This window comes from Phyllobates terribilis, unplaced genomic scaffold (genome assembly GCF_046119375.1).
Source record: "Phyllobates terribilis strain yellow unplaced genomic scaffold, ASM4611937v1 Scaffold_11__3_contigs__length_659146591, whole genome shotgun sequence".
Lineage (NCBI taxonomy): Eukaryota > Metazoa > Chordata > Amphibia > Anura > Dendrobatidae > Phyllobates > Phyllobates terribilis.
This window is the reverse complement of record NW_027362771.1, coordinates 552,933,581-552,947,920: the sequence shown is the minus strand read 5'-3', so window position 1 is coordinate 552,947,920 and position 14,340 is coordinate 552,933,581.

The window sequence follows — 14,340 nt, the reverse complement described above, 5'->3', positions numbered from 1 at the left end:
AACTACCAAAAGCTGAATAATAGAGATTTTTTATCGTGGGATGGCAAAACCACAGTTATTGTTTACTGGGGTATACCACACTTTTTTAAATCGAGATATTTGCGGCTGAACAGTGAGCGACACACTCAAACTGCTTTTTTTTTAGATACCAAAGGCCCAAAACTGGATAGTACAGCGATTTGACCCGTGGAACTGCGAAACCACACTGGGATGTCGGGCCTACACAAGATTATTTTCAACAGATATATTTTTGTGTCACAAAAGTCAGGAGACATTACTGTTTTTCTTTACGGAAAAAACTACCAAAAGCTGAATAATAGAGATTTTTTACCGTGGGATGGCAAAACCACAGTTAATGTTTACTGGGGTATACCACACTTTTTAAAATAGAGATATTTGCGGCTGAACAGTGAGCGACAGACTCAAACTGCTTTTTTTTTAGTTACCAAAGGCCCAAAACTGGATAGTACAGCGATTTGACCCGTGGAACTGCGAAACCACACTGGGATGTCGGGCCTACACAAGATTATTTTCAACAGATATATTTTTGTGTCACAAAAGTCAGGAGACATTACTGTTTTTCTTTACGGAAAAAACTACCAAAAGCTGAATAATAGAGATTTTTTACCGTGGGATGGCAAAACCACAGTTATTGTTTACTGGGGTATACCACACTTTTTTAAATAGAGATATTTGCGGCTGAACAGTGAGCGACACACTCAAACTGCTTTTTTTTTAGATACCAAAGGCACAAAACTGGATAGTACAGCGATTTGACCCGTGGAACTGCGAAACCACACTGGGATCTCGGGCCTACACAAGACTATTTTCAACAGATATATTTTTGTGTCACAACAGTCAGGAGACACTACTGTTTTTCTTTACGGAAAAAACTACCAAAAGCTGAATAATAGAGATTTTTTACCGTGGGATGGCAAAACCACAGTTATTGTTTACTGGGGTATACCACACTTTTTTAAATAGAGATATTTGCGGCTGAACAGTGAGCGACACACTCAAACTGCTTTTTTTTTAGATACCAAAGGCACAAAACTGGATAGTACAGCGATTTGACCCGTGGAACTGCAAAAACACACTGGGATGTCGGGCCTGCACAAGACTATTTTCAACAGATATATTTTTGTGTCACAACAGTCAGGAGACACTACTGTTTTTCTTTACGGAAAAAACTACCAAAAGCTGAATAATAGAGATTTTTTACCGTGGGATGGCAAAACCACAGTTATTGTTTACTGGGGTATACCACACTTTTTTAAATAGAGATATTTGCGGCTGAACAGTGAGCGACACACTCAAACTGCTTTTTTTTTTAGATACCAAAGGCCCAAAACTGGATAGTACAGCGATTTGACCCGTGGAACTGCAAAACCACACTGGGATCTCGGGCCTACACAAGACTATTTTCAACAGATATATTTTTGTGTCACAACAGTCAGGAGACACTACTGTTTTTCTTTACGGAAAAAACTACCAAAACCTGAATAATAGAGATTTTTTACCGTGGGATGGCAAAACCACAGTTATTGTTTACTGGGGTATACCACACTTTTTTAAATAGAGATATTTGCGGCTGAACAGTGAGTGACACACTCAAACTGCTTTTTTTAGATACCAAAGGTCCAAAACTGGATAGTACAGCGATTTGACCCGTGGAACTGCGAAACCACACTGGGATGTCGGGCCTACACAAGACTATTTTCAACAGATATATTTTTGTGTCACAACAGTCAGGAGACACTACTGTTTTTCTTTACGGAAAAAACTACCAAAAGCTGAATAATAGAGATTTTTTATCGTGGGATGGCAAAACCACAGTTATTGTTTACTGGGGTATACCACACTTTTTTAAATAGAGATATTTGCGGCTGAACAGTGAGCGACACACTCAAACTGCTTTTTTTTTAGATACCAAAGGCCCAAAACTGGATAGTACAGCGATTTGACCCGTGGAACTGCGAAACCACACTGGGATGTCGGGCCTACACAAGATTGTTTTCAACAGATATATTTTTGTGTCACAAAAGTCAGGAGACATTACTGTTTTTCTTTACGGAAAAAACTACCAAAAGCTGAATAATAGAGATTTTTTACCGTGGGATGGCAAAACCACAGTTAATGTTTACTGGGGTATACCACACTTTTTAAAATAGAGATATTTGCGGCTGAACAGTGAGCGACACACTCAAACTGCTTTTTTTTTAGTTACCAAAGGCCCAAAACTGGATAGTACAGCGATTTGACCCGTGGAACTGCGAAACCACACTGGGATGTCGGGCCTACACAAGATTATTTTCAACAGATATATTTTTGTGTCACAAAAGTCAGGAGACATTACTGTTTTTCTTTCCGGAAAAAACTACCAAAAGCTGAATAATAGAGATTTTTTACCGTGGGATGGCAAAACCACAGTTATTGTTTACTGGGGTATACCACACTTTTTTAAATAGAGATATTTGCGGCTGAACAGTGAGCGACACACTCAAACTGCTTTTTTTTTAGATACCAAAGGCACAAAACTGGATAGTACAGCGATTTGACCCTTGGAACTGCGAAAGCACACTGGGATCTCGGGCCTACACAAGACTATTTTCAACAGATATATTTTTGTGTCACAACAGTCAGGAGACACTACTGTTTTTCTTTACGGAAAAAACTACCAAAACTTGAATAATAGAGATTTTTTACCATGGGATGGCAAAACCACAGTTATTGTTTACTGGGGTATACCACACTTTTTTAAATAGAGATATTTGCGGCTGAACAGTGAGTGACACACTCAAACTGCTTTTTTTTTTAGATACCAAAGGCCCAAAACTGGATAGTACAGCGATTTGACCCGTGGAACTGCGAAAACACACTGGGATGTCGGGCCTACACAAGACTATTTTCAACAGATATATTTTTGTGTCACAACAGTCAGGAGACACTACTGTTTTTCTTTACGGAAAAAACTACCAAAACCTGAATAATAGAGATTTTTTACCGTGGGATGGCAAAACCACAGTTATTGTTAACTGGGGTATACCACACTTTTTTAAATAGAGATATTTGCGGCTGAACAGTGAGCGACACACTCAAACTGCTTTTTTTTTAGATACCAAAGGCCCAAAACTGGATAGTACAGCGATTTGACCCGAGGAACTGCGAAACCACACTGGGATGTCGGGCCTACACAAGACTATTTTCAACAGATATATTTTTGTGTCACAACAGTCAGGAGACGCTACTGTTTTTCTTTACGGAAAAAACTACCAAAAGCTGAATAATAGAGATTTTTTACCGTGGGATGGCAAAACCACAGTTATTGTTTACTGGGGTATACCACACTTTTTTAAATAGAGATATTTGCGGCTGAACAGTGAGTGACACACTCAAACTGCTTTTTTTTTAGATACCAAAGGCCCAAAACTGGATAGTACAGCGATTTGACCCGTGGAACTGCGAAACCACACTGGGATGTCGGGCCTACACAAAACTATTTTCAACAGATATATTTTTGTGTCACAACAGTCAGGAGACACTACTGTTTTTCTTTACGGAAAAAACTACCAAAAGCTGAATAATAGAGATTTTTTACCGTGGGATGGCAAAACCACAGTTATTGTTTACTGGGGTATACCACACTTTTTTAAATAGAGATATTTGCGGCTGAACAGTGAGCGAAACACTCAAACTGCTTTTTTTTTTAGATACCAAAGGCCCAAAACTGGATAGTACAGCGATTTGACCCGTGGAACTGCGAAACCACACTGGGATGTCGGGCCTACACAAGATTATTTTCAACAGATATATTTTTGTGTCACAAAAGTCAGGAGACATTACTGTTTTTCTTTCCGGAAAAAACTACCAAAAGCTGAATAATAGAGATTTTTTACCGTGGGATGGCAAAACCACAGTTATTGTTTACTGGGGTATACCACACTTTTTTAAATAGAGATATTTGCGGCTGAACAGTGAGCGACACACTCAAACTGCTTTTTTTTTAGATACCAAAGGCACAAAACTGGATAGTACAGCGATTTGACCCTTGGAACTGCGAAAGCACACTGGGATCTCGGGCCTACACAAGACTATTTTCAACAGATATATTTTTGTGTCACAACAGTCAGGAGACACTACTGTTTTTCTTTACGGAAAAAACTACCAAAACTTGAATAATAGAGATTTTTTACCATGGGATGGCAAAACCACAGTTATTGTTTACTGGGGTATACCACACTTTTTTAAATAGAGATATTTGCGGCTGAACAGTGAGTGACACACTCAAACTGCTTTTTTTTTTAGATACCAAAGGCCCAAAACTGGATAGTACAGCGATTTGACCCGTGGAACTGCGAAAACACACTGGGATGTCGGGCCTACACAAGACTATTTTCAACAGATATATTTTTGTGTCACAACAGTCAGGAGACACTACTGTTTTTCTTTACGGAAAAAACTACCAAAACCTGAATAATAGAGATTTTTTACCGTGGGATGGCAAAACCACAGTTATTGTTAACTGGGGTATACCACACTTTTTTAAATAGAGATATTTGCGGCTGAACAGTGAGCGACACACTCAAACTGCTTTTTTTTTAGATACCAAAGGCCCAAAACTGGATAGTACAGCGATTTGACCCGAGGAACTGCGAAACCACACTGGGATGTCGGGCCTACACAAGACTATTTTCAACAGATATATTTTTGTGTCACAACAGTCAGGAGACGCTACTGTTTTTCTTTACGGAAAAAACTACCAAAAGCTGAATAATAGAGATTTTTTACCGTGGGATGGCAAAACCACAGTTATTGTTTACTGGGGTATACCACACTTTTTTAAATAGAGATATTTGCGGCTGAACAGTGAGTGACACACTCAAACTGCTTTTTTTTTAGATACCAAAGGCCCAAAACTGGATAGTACAGCGATTTGACCCGTGGAACTGCGAAACCACACTGGGATGTCGGGCCTACACAAAACTATTTTCAACAGATATATTTTTGTGTCACAACAGTCAGGAGACACTACTGTTTTTCTTTACGGAAAAAACTACCAAAAGCTGAATAATAGAGATTTTTTACCGTGGGATGGCAAAACCACAGTTATTGTTTACTGGGGTATACCACACTTTTTTAAATAGAGATATTTGCGGCTGAACAGTGAGCGAAACACTCAAACTGCTTTTTTTTTTAGATACCAAAGGCCCAAAACTGGATAGTACAGCGATTTGACCCGTGGAACTGCGAAAGCACACTGGGATGTCGGGCCTACACAAGATTATTTTCAACAGATATATTTTTGTGTCACAAAAGTCAGGAGACATTACTGTTTTTCTTTACGGACAAAACTACCAAAAGCTGAATAATAGAAATTTTTTACCGTGGGATGGCAAAACCACAGTTATTGTTTACTGGGGTATACCACACTTTTTTAAATAGAGATATTTGCGGCTGAACAGTGAGCGACACACTCAAACTGCTTTTTTTTTAGATACCAAAGGCACAAAACTGGATAGTACAGCGATTTGACCCGTGGAACTGCGTAAACACACTGGGATGTCGGGCCTGCACAAGACTATTTTCAACAGATATATTTTTGTGTCACAACAGTCAGGAGACACTACTGTTTTTCTTTACGGAAAAAACTACCAAAAGCTGAATAATAGAGATTTTTTACCGTGGGATGGCAAAACCACTGTTATTGTTTACTGTGGCATATCACACTTTTTTAAATAGAGATATTTGCGGCTGAACAGTGAGTGACACACTCAAACTGCTTTTTTTTTTAGATACCAAAGGCCCAAAACTGGATAGTACAGCGATTTGACCCGTGGAACTGCGAAACCACACTGGGATGTCGGGCCTACACAAGACTATTTTCAACAGATATATTTTTGTGTCACAACAGTCAGGAGACACTACTGTTTTTCTTTACGGAAAAAACTACCAAAAGCTGAATAATAGAGATTTTTTACCGTGGGATGGCAAAACCACAGTTATTGTTTACTGGGGTATACCACACTTTTTTAAATAGAGATATTTGCGGCTGAACAGTGAGCGACACGCTCAAGCTGCTTTTTTTTTAGATACCAAAGGCCCAAAACTGGATAGTACAGCGATTTGACCCGTGGAACTGCGAAACCACACTCTGATCTCGGGCCTACACAAGACTATTTTCAACCGATATATTTTTGTGTCACAACAGTCAGGAGACACTACTGTTTTTCTTTACGGAAAAAACTACCAAAACCTGAATAATAGAGATTTTTTACCGTGGGATGGCAAAACCACAGTTATTGTTTACTGGGGTATACCACACTTTTTAAATAGAGATATTTGCGGCTGAACAGTGAGTGACACACTCAAACTGCTTTTTTTTTAGATACCAAAGGCCCAAAACTGGATAGTACAGCGATTTGACCCATGGAAATGCGAAACCACACTGGGATGTCGGGCCTACACAAGACTATTTTCAACAGATATATTTTTGTGTCACAACAATCAGGAGACAATACTGTTTTTCTTTACGGAAAAAACTACCAAAAGCTGAATAATAGAGATTTTTTACCGTGGGATGGCAAAACCACAGTTAGTGTTTACTGGGGTATACCACACTTTTTAAAATAGAGATATTTGCGGCTGAACAGTGAGCGACACACTCAAACTGCTTTTTTTTTAGTTACCAAAGGCCCAAAACTGGATAGTACAGCGATTTAACCCGTGGAACTGCGAAACCACACTGGGATGTCGGGCCTACACAAGACTATTTTCAACAGATATATTTTTGTGTCACAACAGTCAGGAGACACTACTGTTTTTCTTTACGGAAAAAACTACCAAAAGCTGAATAATAGAGATTTTTTACCGTGGGATGGCAAAACCACAGTTATTGTTTACTGGGGTATACCACACTTATTAAAATAGAGATATTTGCGGCTGAACAGTGAGTGACACACTCAAAATGCTTTTTTTTTTAGATACCAAAGGCCCAAAACTGGATAGTACAGCGATTTGACCCGTGGAACTGCGAAACCACACTGGGATGTCGGGCCTACACAAGACTATTTTCAACAGATATATTTTTGTGTCACAAAAGTCAGGAGACATTACTGTTTTTCTTTACGGAAAAAACTACCAAAAGCTGAATAATAGAGATTTTTTACCGTGGGATGGCAAAACCACAGTTATTGTTTACTGGGGTATACCACACTTCTTTAAATAGAGATATTTGCGGCTGAACAGTGAGCGACACACTCAAACTGCTTTTTTTTTAGATACCAAAGGCACAAAACTGGATAGTACAGCGATTTGACCGGTGGAACTGCGAAAACACACTGGGATGTCGGGCCTGCACAAGACTATTTTCAACAGATATATTTTTGTGTCACAACAGTCAGGAGACACTACTGTTTTTCTTTATGGAAAAAACTACCAAAAGCTGAATAATAGAGATTTTTTACCGTGGGATGGCAAAACCACAGTTATTGTTTACTGGGGTATACCACACTTTTTTAAATAGAGATATTTGCGGCTGAACAGTGAGCGACACGCTCAAACTGCTTTTTTTTTAGATACCAAAGGCCCAAAACTGGATAGTACAGCGATTTGACCCGTGGAACTGCGAAACCACACTGGGATGTCGGGCCTACACAAGACTATTTTCAACAGATATATTTTTGTGTCACAACAGTCAGGAGACACTACTGTTTTTCTTTACGGAAAAAACTACCAAAAGCTGAATAATAGAGATTTTTTACCGTGGGATGGCAAAACCACAGTTATTGTTTACTGGGGTATACCACACTTTTTTAAATAGAGATATTTGTGGCTGAACAGTGAGTGACACACTCAAACTGCTTTTTTTTTAGATACCAAAGGCCCAAAACTGGATAGTACAGCGATTTGACCCGTGGAACTGCGAAACCACACTGGGATGTCGGGCCTACACAAAACTATTTTCAACAGATATATTTTTGTGTCACAACAGTCAGGAGACACTACTGTTTTTCTTTACGGAAAAAACTACCAAAAGCTGAATAATAGAGATTTTTTACCGTGGGATGGCAAAACCACAGTTATTGTTTACTGGGGTATACCACACTTTTTTAAATAGAGATATTTGCGGCTGAACAGTGAGCGAAACACTCAAACTGCTTTTTTTTTTAGATACCAAAGGCCCAAAACTGGATAGTACAGCGATTTGACCCGTGGAACTGCGAAAGCACACTGGGATGTCGGGCCTACACAAGATTATTTTCAACAGATATATTTTTGTGTCACAAAAGTCAGGAGACATTACTGTTTTTCTTTACGGACAAAACTACCAAAAGCTGAATAATAGAAATTTTTTACCGTGGGATGGCAAAACCACAGTTATTGTTTACTGGGGTATACCACACTTTTTTAAATAGAGATATTTGCGGCTGAACAGTGAGCGACACACTCAAACTGCTTTTTTTTTAGATACCAAAGGCACAAAACTGGATAGTACAGCGATTTGACCCATGGAACTGCGAAAACACACTGGGATGTCGGGCCTGCACAAGACTATTTTCAACAGATATATTTTTGTGTCACAACAGTCAGGAGACACTACTGTTTTTCTTTACGGAAAAAACTACCAAAAGCTGAATAATAGAGATTTTTTACCGAGGGATGGCAAAACCACTGTTATTGTTTACTGGGGTATACCACACTTTTTTAAATAGAGATATTTGCGGCTGAACAGTGAGTGACACACTCAAACTGCTTTTTTTTTTAGATACCAAAGGCCCAAAACTGGATAGTACAGCGATTTGACCCGTGGAACTGCGAAACCACACTGGGATGTCGGGCCTACACAAGACTATTTTCAACAGATATATTTTTGTGTCACAACAGTCAGGAGACACTACTGTTTTTCTTTACGGAAAAAACTACCAAAAGCTGAATAATAGAGATTTTTTACCGTGGGATGGCAAAACCACAGTTATTGTTTACTGGGGTATACCACACTTTTTTAAATAGAGATATTTGCGGCTGAACAGTGAGCGACACGCTCAAACTGCTTTTTTTTTAGATACCAAAGGCCCAAAACTGGATAGTACAGCGATTTGACCCGTGGAACTGCGAAACCACACTCTGATCTCGGGCCTACACAAGACTATTTTCAACCGATATATTTTTGTGTCACAACAGTCAGGAGACACTACTGTTTTTCTTTACGGAAAAAACTACCAAAACCTGAATAATAGAGATTTTTTACCGTGGGATGGCAAAACCACAGTTATTGTTTACTGGGGTATACCACACTTTTTAAATAGAGATATTTGCGGCTGAACAGTGAGTGACACACTCAAACTGCTTTTTTTTTAGATACCAAAGGCCCAAAACTGGATAGTACAGCGATTTGACCCATGGAAATGCGAAACCACACTGGGATGTCGGGCCTACACAAGACTATTTTCAACAGATATATTTTTGTGTCACAACAATCAGGAGACACTACTGTTTTTCTTTACGGAAAAAACTACCAAAAGCTGAATAATAGAGATTTTTTACCGTGGGATGGCAAAACCACAGTTAGTGTTTACTGGGGTATACCACACTTTTTAAAATAGAGATATTTGCGGCTGAACAGTGAACGACACACTCAAACTGCTTTTTTTTTAGTTACCAAAGGCCCAAAACTGGATAGTACAGCGATTTAACCCATGGAACTGCGAAACCACACTGGGATGTCGGGCCTACACTAGACTATTTTCAACAGATATATTTTTGTGTCACAACAGTCAGGAGACACTACTGTTTTTCTTTACGGAAAAAACTACCAAAAGCTGAATAATAGAGATTTTTTACCGTGGGATGGCAAAACCACAGTTATTGTTTACTGGGGTATACCACACTTATTAAAATAGAGATATTTGCGGCTGAACAGTGAGTGACACACTCAAACTGCTTTTTTTTTTAGATACCAAAGGCCCAAAACTGGATAGTACAGCGATTTGACCCGTGGAACTGCGAAACCACACTGGGATGTCGGGCCTACACAAGACTATTTTCAACAGATATATTTTTGTGTCACAAAAGTCAGGAGACATTACTGTTTTTCTTTACGGAAAAAACTACCAAAAGCTGAATAATAGAGATTTTTTACCGTGGGATGGCAAAACCACAGTTATTGTTTACTGGGGTATACCACACTTCTTTAAATAGAGATATTTGCGGCTGAACAGTGAGCGACACACTCAAACTGCTTTTTTTTTAGATACCAAAGGCACAAAACTGGATAGTACTGCGATTTGACCCGTGGAACTGCGAAAACACACTGGGATGTCGGGCCTGCACAAGACTATTTTCAACAGATATATTTTTGTGTCACAACAGTCAGGAGACACTACTGTTTTTCTTTACGGAAAAAACTACCAAAAGCTGAATAATAGAGATTTTTTACCGTGGGATGGCAAAACCACAGTTATTGTTTACTGGGGTATACCACACTTTTTTAAATAGAGATATTTGCGGCTGAACAGTGAGCGACACGCTCAAACTGCTTTTTTTTTAGATACCAAAGGCCCAAAACTGGATAGTACAGCGATTTGACCCGTGGAACTGCGAAACCACACTGGGATCTCGGGCCTACACAAGACTATTTTCAACAGATATATTTTTGTGTCACAACAGTCAGGAGACACTACTGTTTTTCTTTAAGGAAAAAACTACCAAAACCTGAATAATAGAGATTTTTTACCGTGGGATGGCAAAACCACAGTTATTGTTTACTGGGGTATACCACACTTTTTAAATAGAGATATTTGCGGCTGAACAGTGAGTGACACACTCAAACTGCTTTTTTTTTAGATACCAAAGGCCCAAAACTGGATAGTACAGCGATTTGACCCGTGGAAATGCGAAACCACACTGGGATGTCGGGCCTACACAAGACTATTTTCAACAGATATATTTTTGCGTCACAACAGTCAGGAGACACTACTGTTTTTCTTTACGGAAAAAACTACCAAAAGCTGAATAATAGAGATTTTTTACCATGGGATGGCAAAACCACAGTTAGTGTTTACTGGGGTATACCACACTTTTGAAAATAGAGATATTTGCGGCTGAACAGTGAGCGACACACTCAAACTGCTTTTTTTTTAGTTACCAAAGGCCCAAAACTGGATAGTACAGCGATTTGACCCGTGGAACTGCGAAACCACACTGGGATGTCGGGCCTACACAAGACTATTTTCAACAGATATATTTTTGTGTCACAACAGTCAGGAGACACTACTGTTTTTCTTTACGGAAAAAACTACCAAAAGCTGAATAATAGAGATTTTTTACCATGGGATGGCAAAACCACAGTTATTGTTTACTGGGGTATACCACACTTATTAAAATAGAGATATTTGCGGCTGAACAGTGAGCGACACACTCAAACTGCTTTTTTTTTAGATACCAAAGGCCCAAAACTGGATAGTACAGCGATTTGACCCGTGGAACTGCGAAACCACACTGGGATCTCGGGCCTACACAAGACTATTTTCAACAGATATATTTGTGTGTCACAACAGTCAGGAGACACTACTGTTTTTCTTTACGGAAAAAACGACCAAAACCTGAATAATAGAGATTTTTTACCGTGGGATGACAAAACCACAGTTATTGTTTACTGGGGTATACCACACTTTTTTAAATAGAGATATTTGCAGCTGAACAGTGAGTGACACACTCAAACTGCTTTTTTTTTAGATACCAAAGGCCCAAAACTGGATAGTACAGCGATTTGACCCGTGGAACTGCGAAACCACACTGGGATGTCGGGCCTACACAAGACTATTTTCAACAGATATATTTTTGTGTCACAACAGTCAGGAGACACTACTGTTTTTCTTTACGGAAAAAACTACCAAAAGCTGAATAATAGAGATTTTTTACCGTGGGATGGCAAACCCACAGTTAATGTTTACTGGGGTATACCACACTTTTTAAAATAGAGATATTTGCGGCTGAACAGTGAGCGACACACTCAAACTGCTTTTTTTTTAGTTACCAAAGGCACAAAACTGGATGGTACAGCGATTTGACCCGTGGAACTGCGAAACCACACTGGGATGTCGGGCCTACACAAGACTATTTTCAACAGATATATTTTTGTGTCACAACAGTCAGGAGACACTACTGTTTTTCTTTACGGAAAAAACTACCAAAACCTGAATAATAGAGATTTTTTACCGTGGGATGGCAAAACCACAGTTATTGTTTACTGGGGTAGACCACACTTATTAAAATAGAGATATTTGCGGCTGAACAGTGAGCGACACACTCAAACTGCTTTTTTTTTAGATACTAAAGGCCCAAAACTGGATAGTACAGCGATTTGACCCGTGGAACTGCGAAACCACAGTGGGATCTCGGGCCTACACAAGACTATTTTCAACAGATATATTTTTGTGTCACAGCAGTCAGGAGACACTACTGTTTTTCTTTACGGAAAAAACTACCAAAACCTGAATAATAGAGATTTTTTCCGTGGGATGGCAAAACCACAGTTATTGTTTACTGGGGTATACCACACTTTTTTAAATAGAGATATTTGCGGCTGAACAGTGAGTGACACACTCAAACTGCTTTTTCTTTAGATACCAAAGGCCCAAAACTGGATAGTACAGCGATTTGACCCGTGGAACTGCGAAACCACACTGGGATGTCGGGCCTACACAAGACTATTTTCAACAGATATATTTTTGTGTCACAACAGTCAGGAGACACTACTGTTTTTCTTTACGGAAAAAACTACCAAAAGCTGAATAATAGAGATTTTTTACCGTGGGATGACAAAACCACAGTTATTGTTTACTGGGGTATACCACACTTTTTTAAATAGAGATATTTGCAGCTGAACAGTGAGTGACACACTCAAACTGCTTTTTTTTTAGATACCAAAGGCCCAAAACTGGATAGTACAGCGATTTGACCCGTGGAACTGCGAAACCACACTGGGATGTCGGGCCTACACAAGACTATTTTCAACAGATATATTTTTGTGTCACAACAGTCAGGAGACACTACTGTTTTTCTTTACGGAAAAAACTACCAAAAGCTGAATAATAGAGATTTTTTACCGTGGGATGGCAAACCCACAGTTAATGTTTACTGGGGTATACCACACTTTTTAAAATAGAGATATTTGCGGCTGAACAGTGAGCGACACACTCAAACTGCTTTTTTTTTAGTTACCAAAGGCACAAAACTGGATGGTACAGCGATTTGACCCGTGGAACTGCGAAACCACACTGGGATGTCGGGCCTACACAAGACTATTTTCAACAGATATATTTTTGTGTCACAACAGTCAGGAGACACTACTGTTTTTCTTTACGGAAAAAACTACCAAAACCTGAATAATAGAGATTTTTTACCGTGGGATGGCAAAACCACAGTTATTGTTTACTGGGGTAGACCACACTTATTAAAATAGAGATATTTGCGGCTGAACAGTGAGCGACACACTCAAACTGCTTTTTTTTTAGATACTAAAGGCCCAAAACTGGATAGTACAGCGATTTGACCCGTGGAACTGCGAAACCACAGTGGGATCTCGGGCCTACACAAGACTATTTTCAACAGATATATTTTTGTGTCACAGCAGTCAGGAGACACTACTGTTTTTCTTTACGGAAAAAACTACCAAAACCTGAATAATAGAGATTTTTTCCGTGGGATGGCAAAACCACAGTTATTGTTTACTGGGGTATACCACACTTTTTTAAATAGAGATATTTGCGGCTGAACAGTGAGTGACACACTCAAACTGCTTTTTCTTTAGATACCAAAGGCCCAAAACTGGATAGTACAGCGATTTGACCCGTGGAACTGCGAAACCACACTGGGATGTCGGGCCTACACAAGACTATTTTCAACAGATATATTTTTGTGTCACAACAGTCAGGAGACACTACTGTTTTTCTTTACGGAAAAAACTACCAAAAGCTGAATAATAGAGATTTTTTACCGTGGAATGGCAAAACCACAGTTATTGTTTACTGGGGTATACCACACTTATTAAAATAGAGATATTTGCGGCTGAACAGTGAGCGACACACTCAAACTGCTTTTTTTTTTAGATACCAAAGGCCCAAAACTGGATAGTACAGCGATTTGACCCGTGGAACTGCGAAACCACACTGGGATCTCGGGCCTACACAAGACTATTTTCAACAGATATATTTTTGTGTCACAACAGTCAGGAGACACTACTGTTTTTCTTTACGGAAAAAACTACCAAAACCTGAATAATAGAGATTTTTTCCGTGGGATGGCAAAACCACAGTTATTGTTTACTGGGGTATACCACAC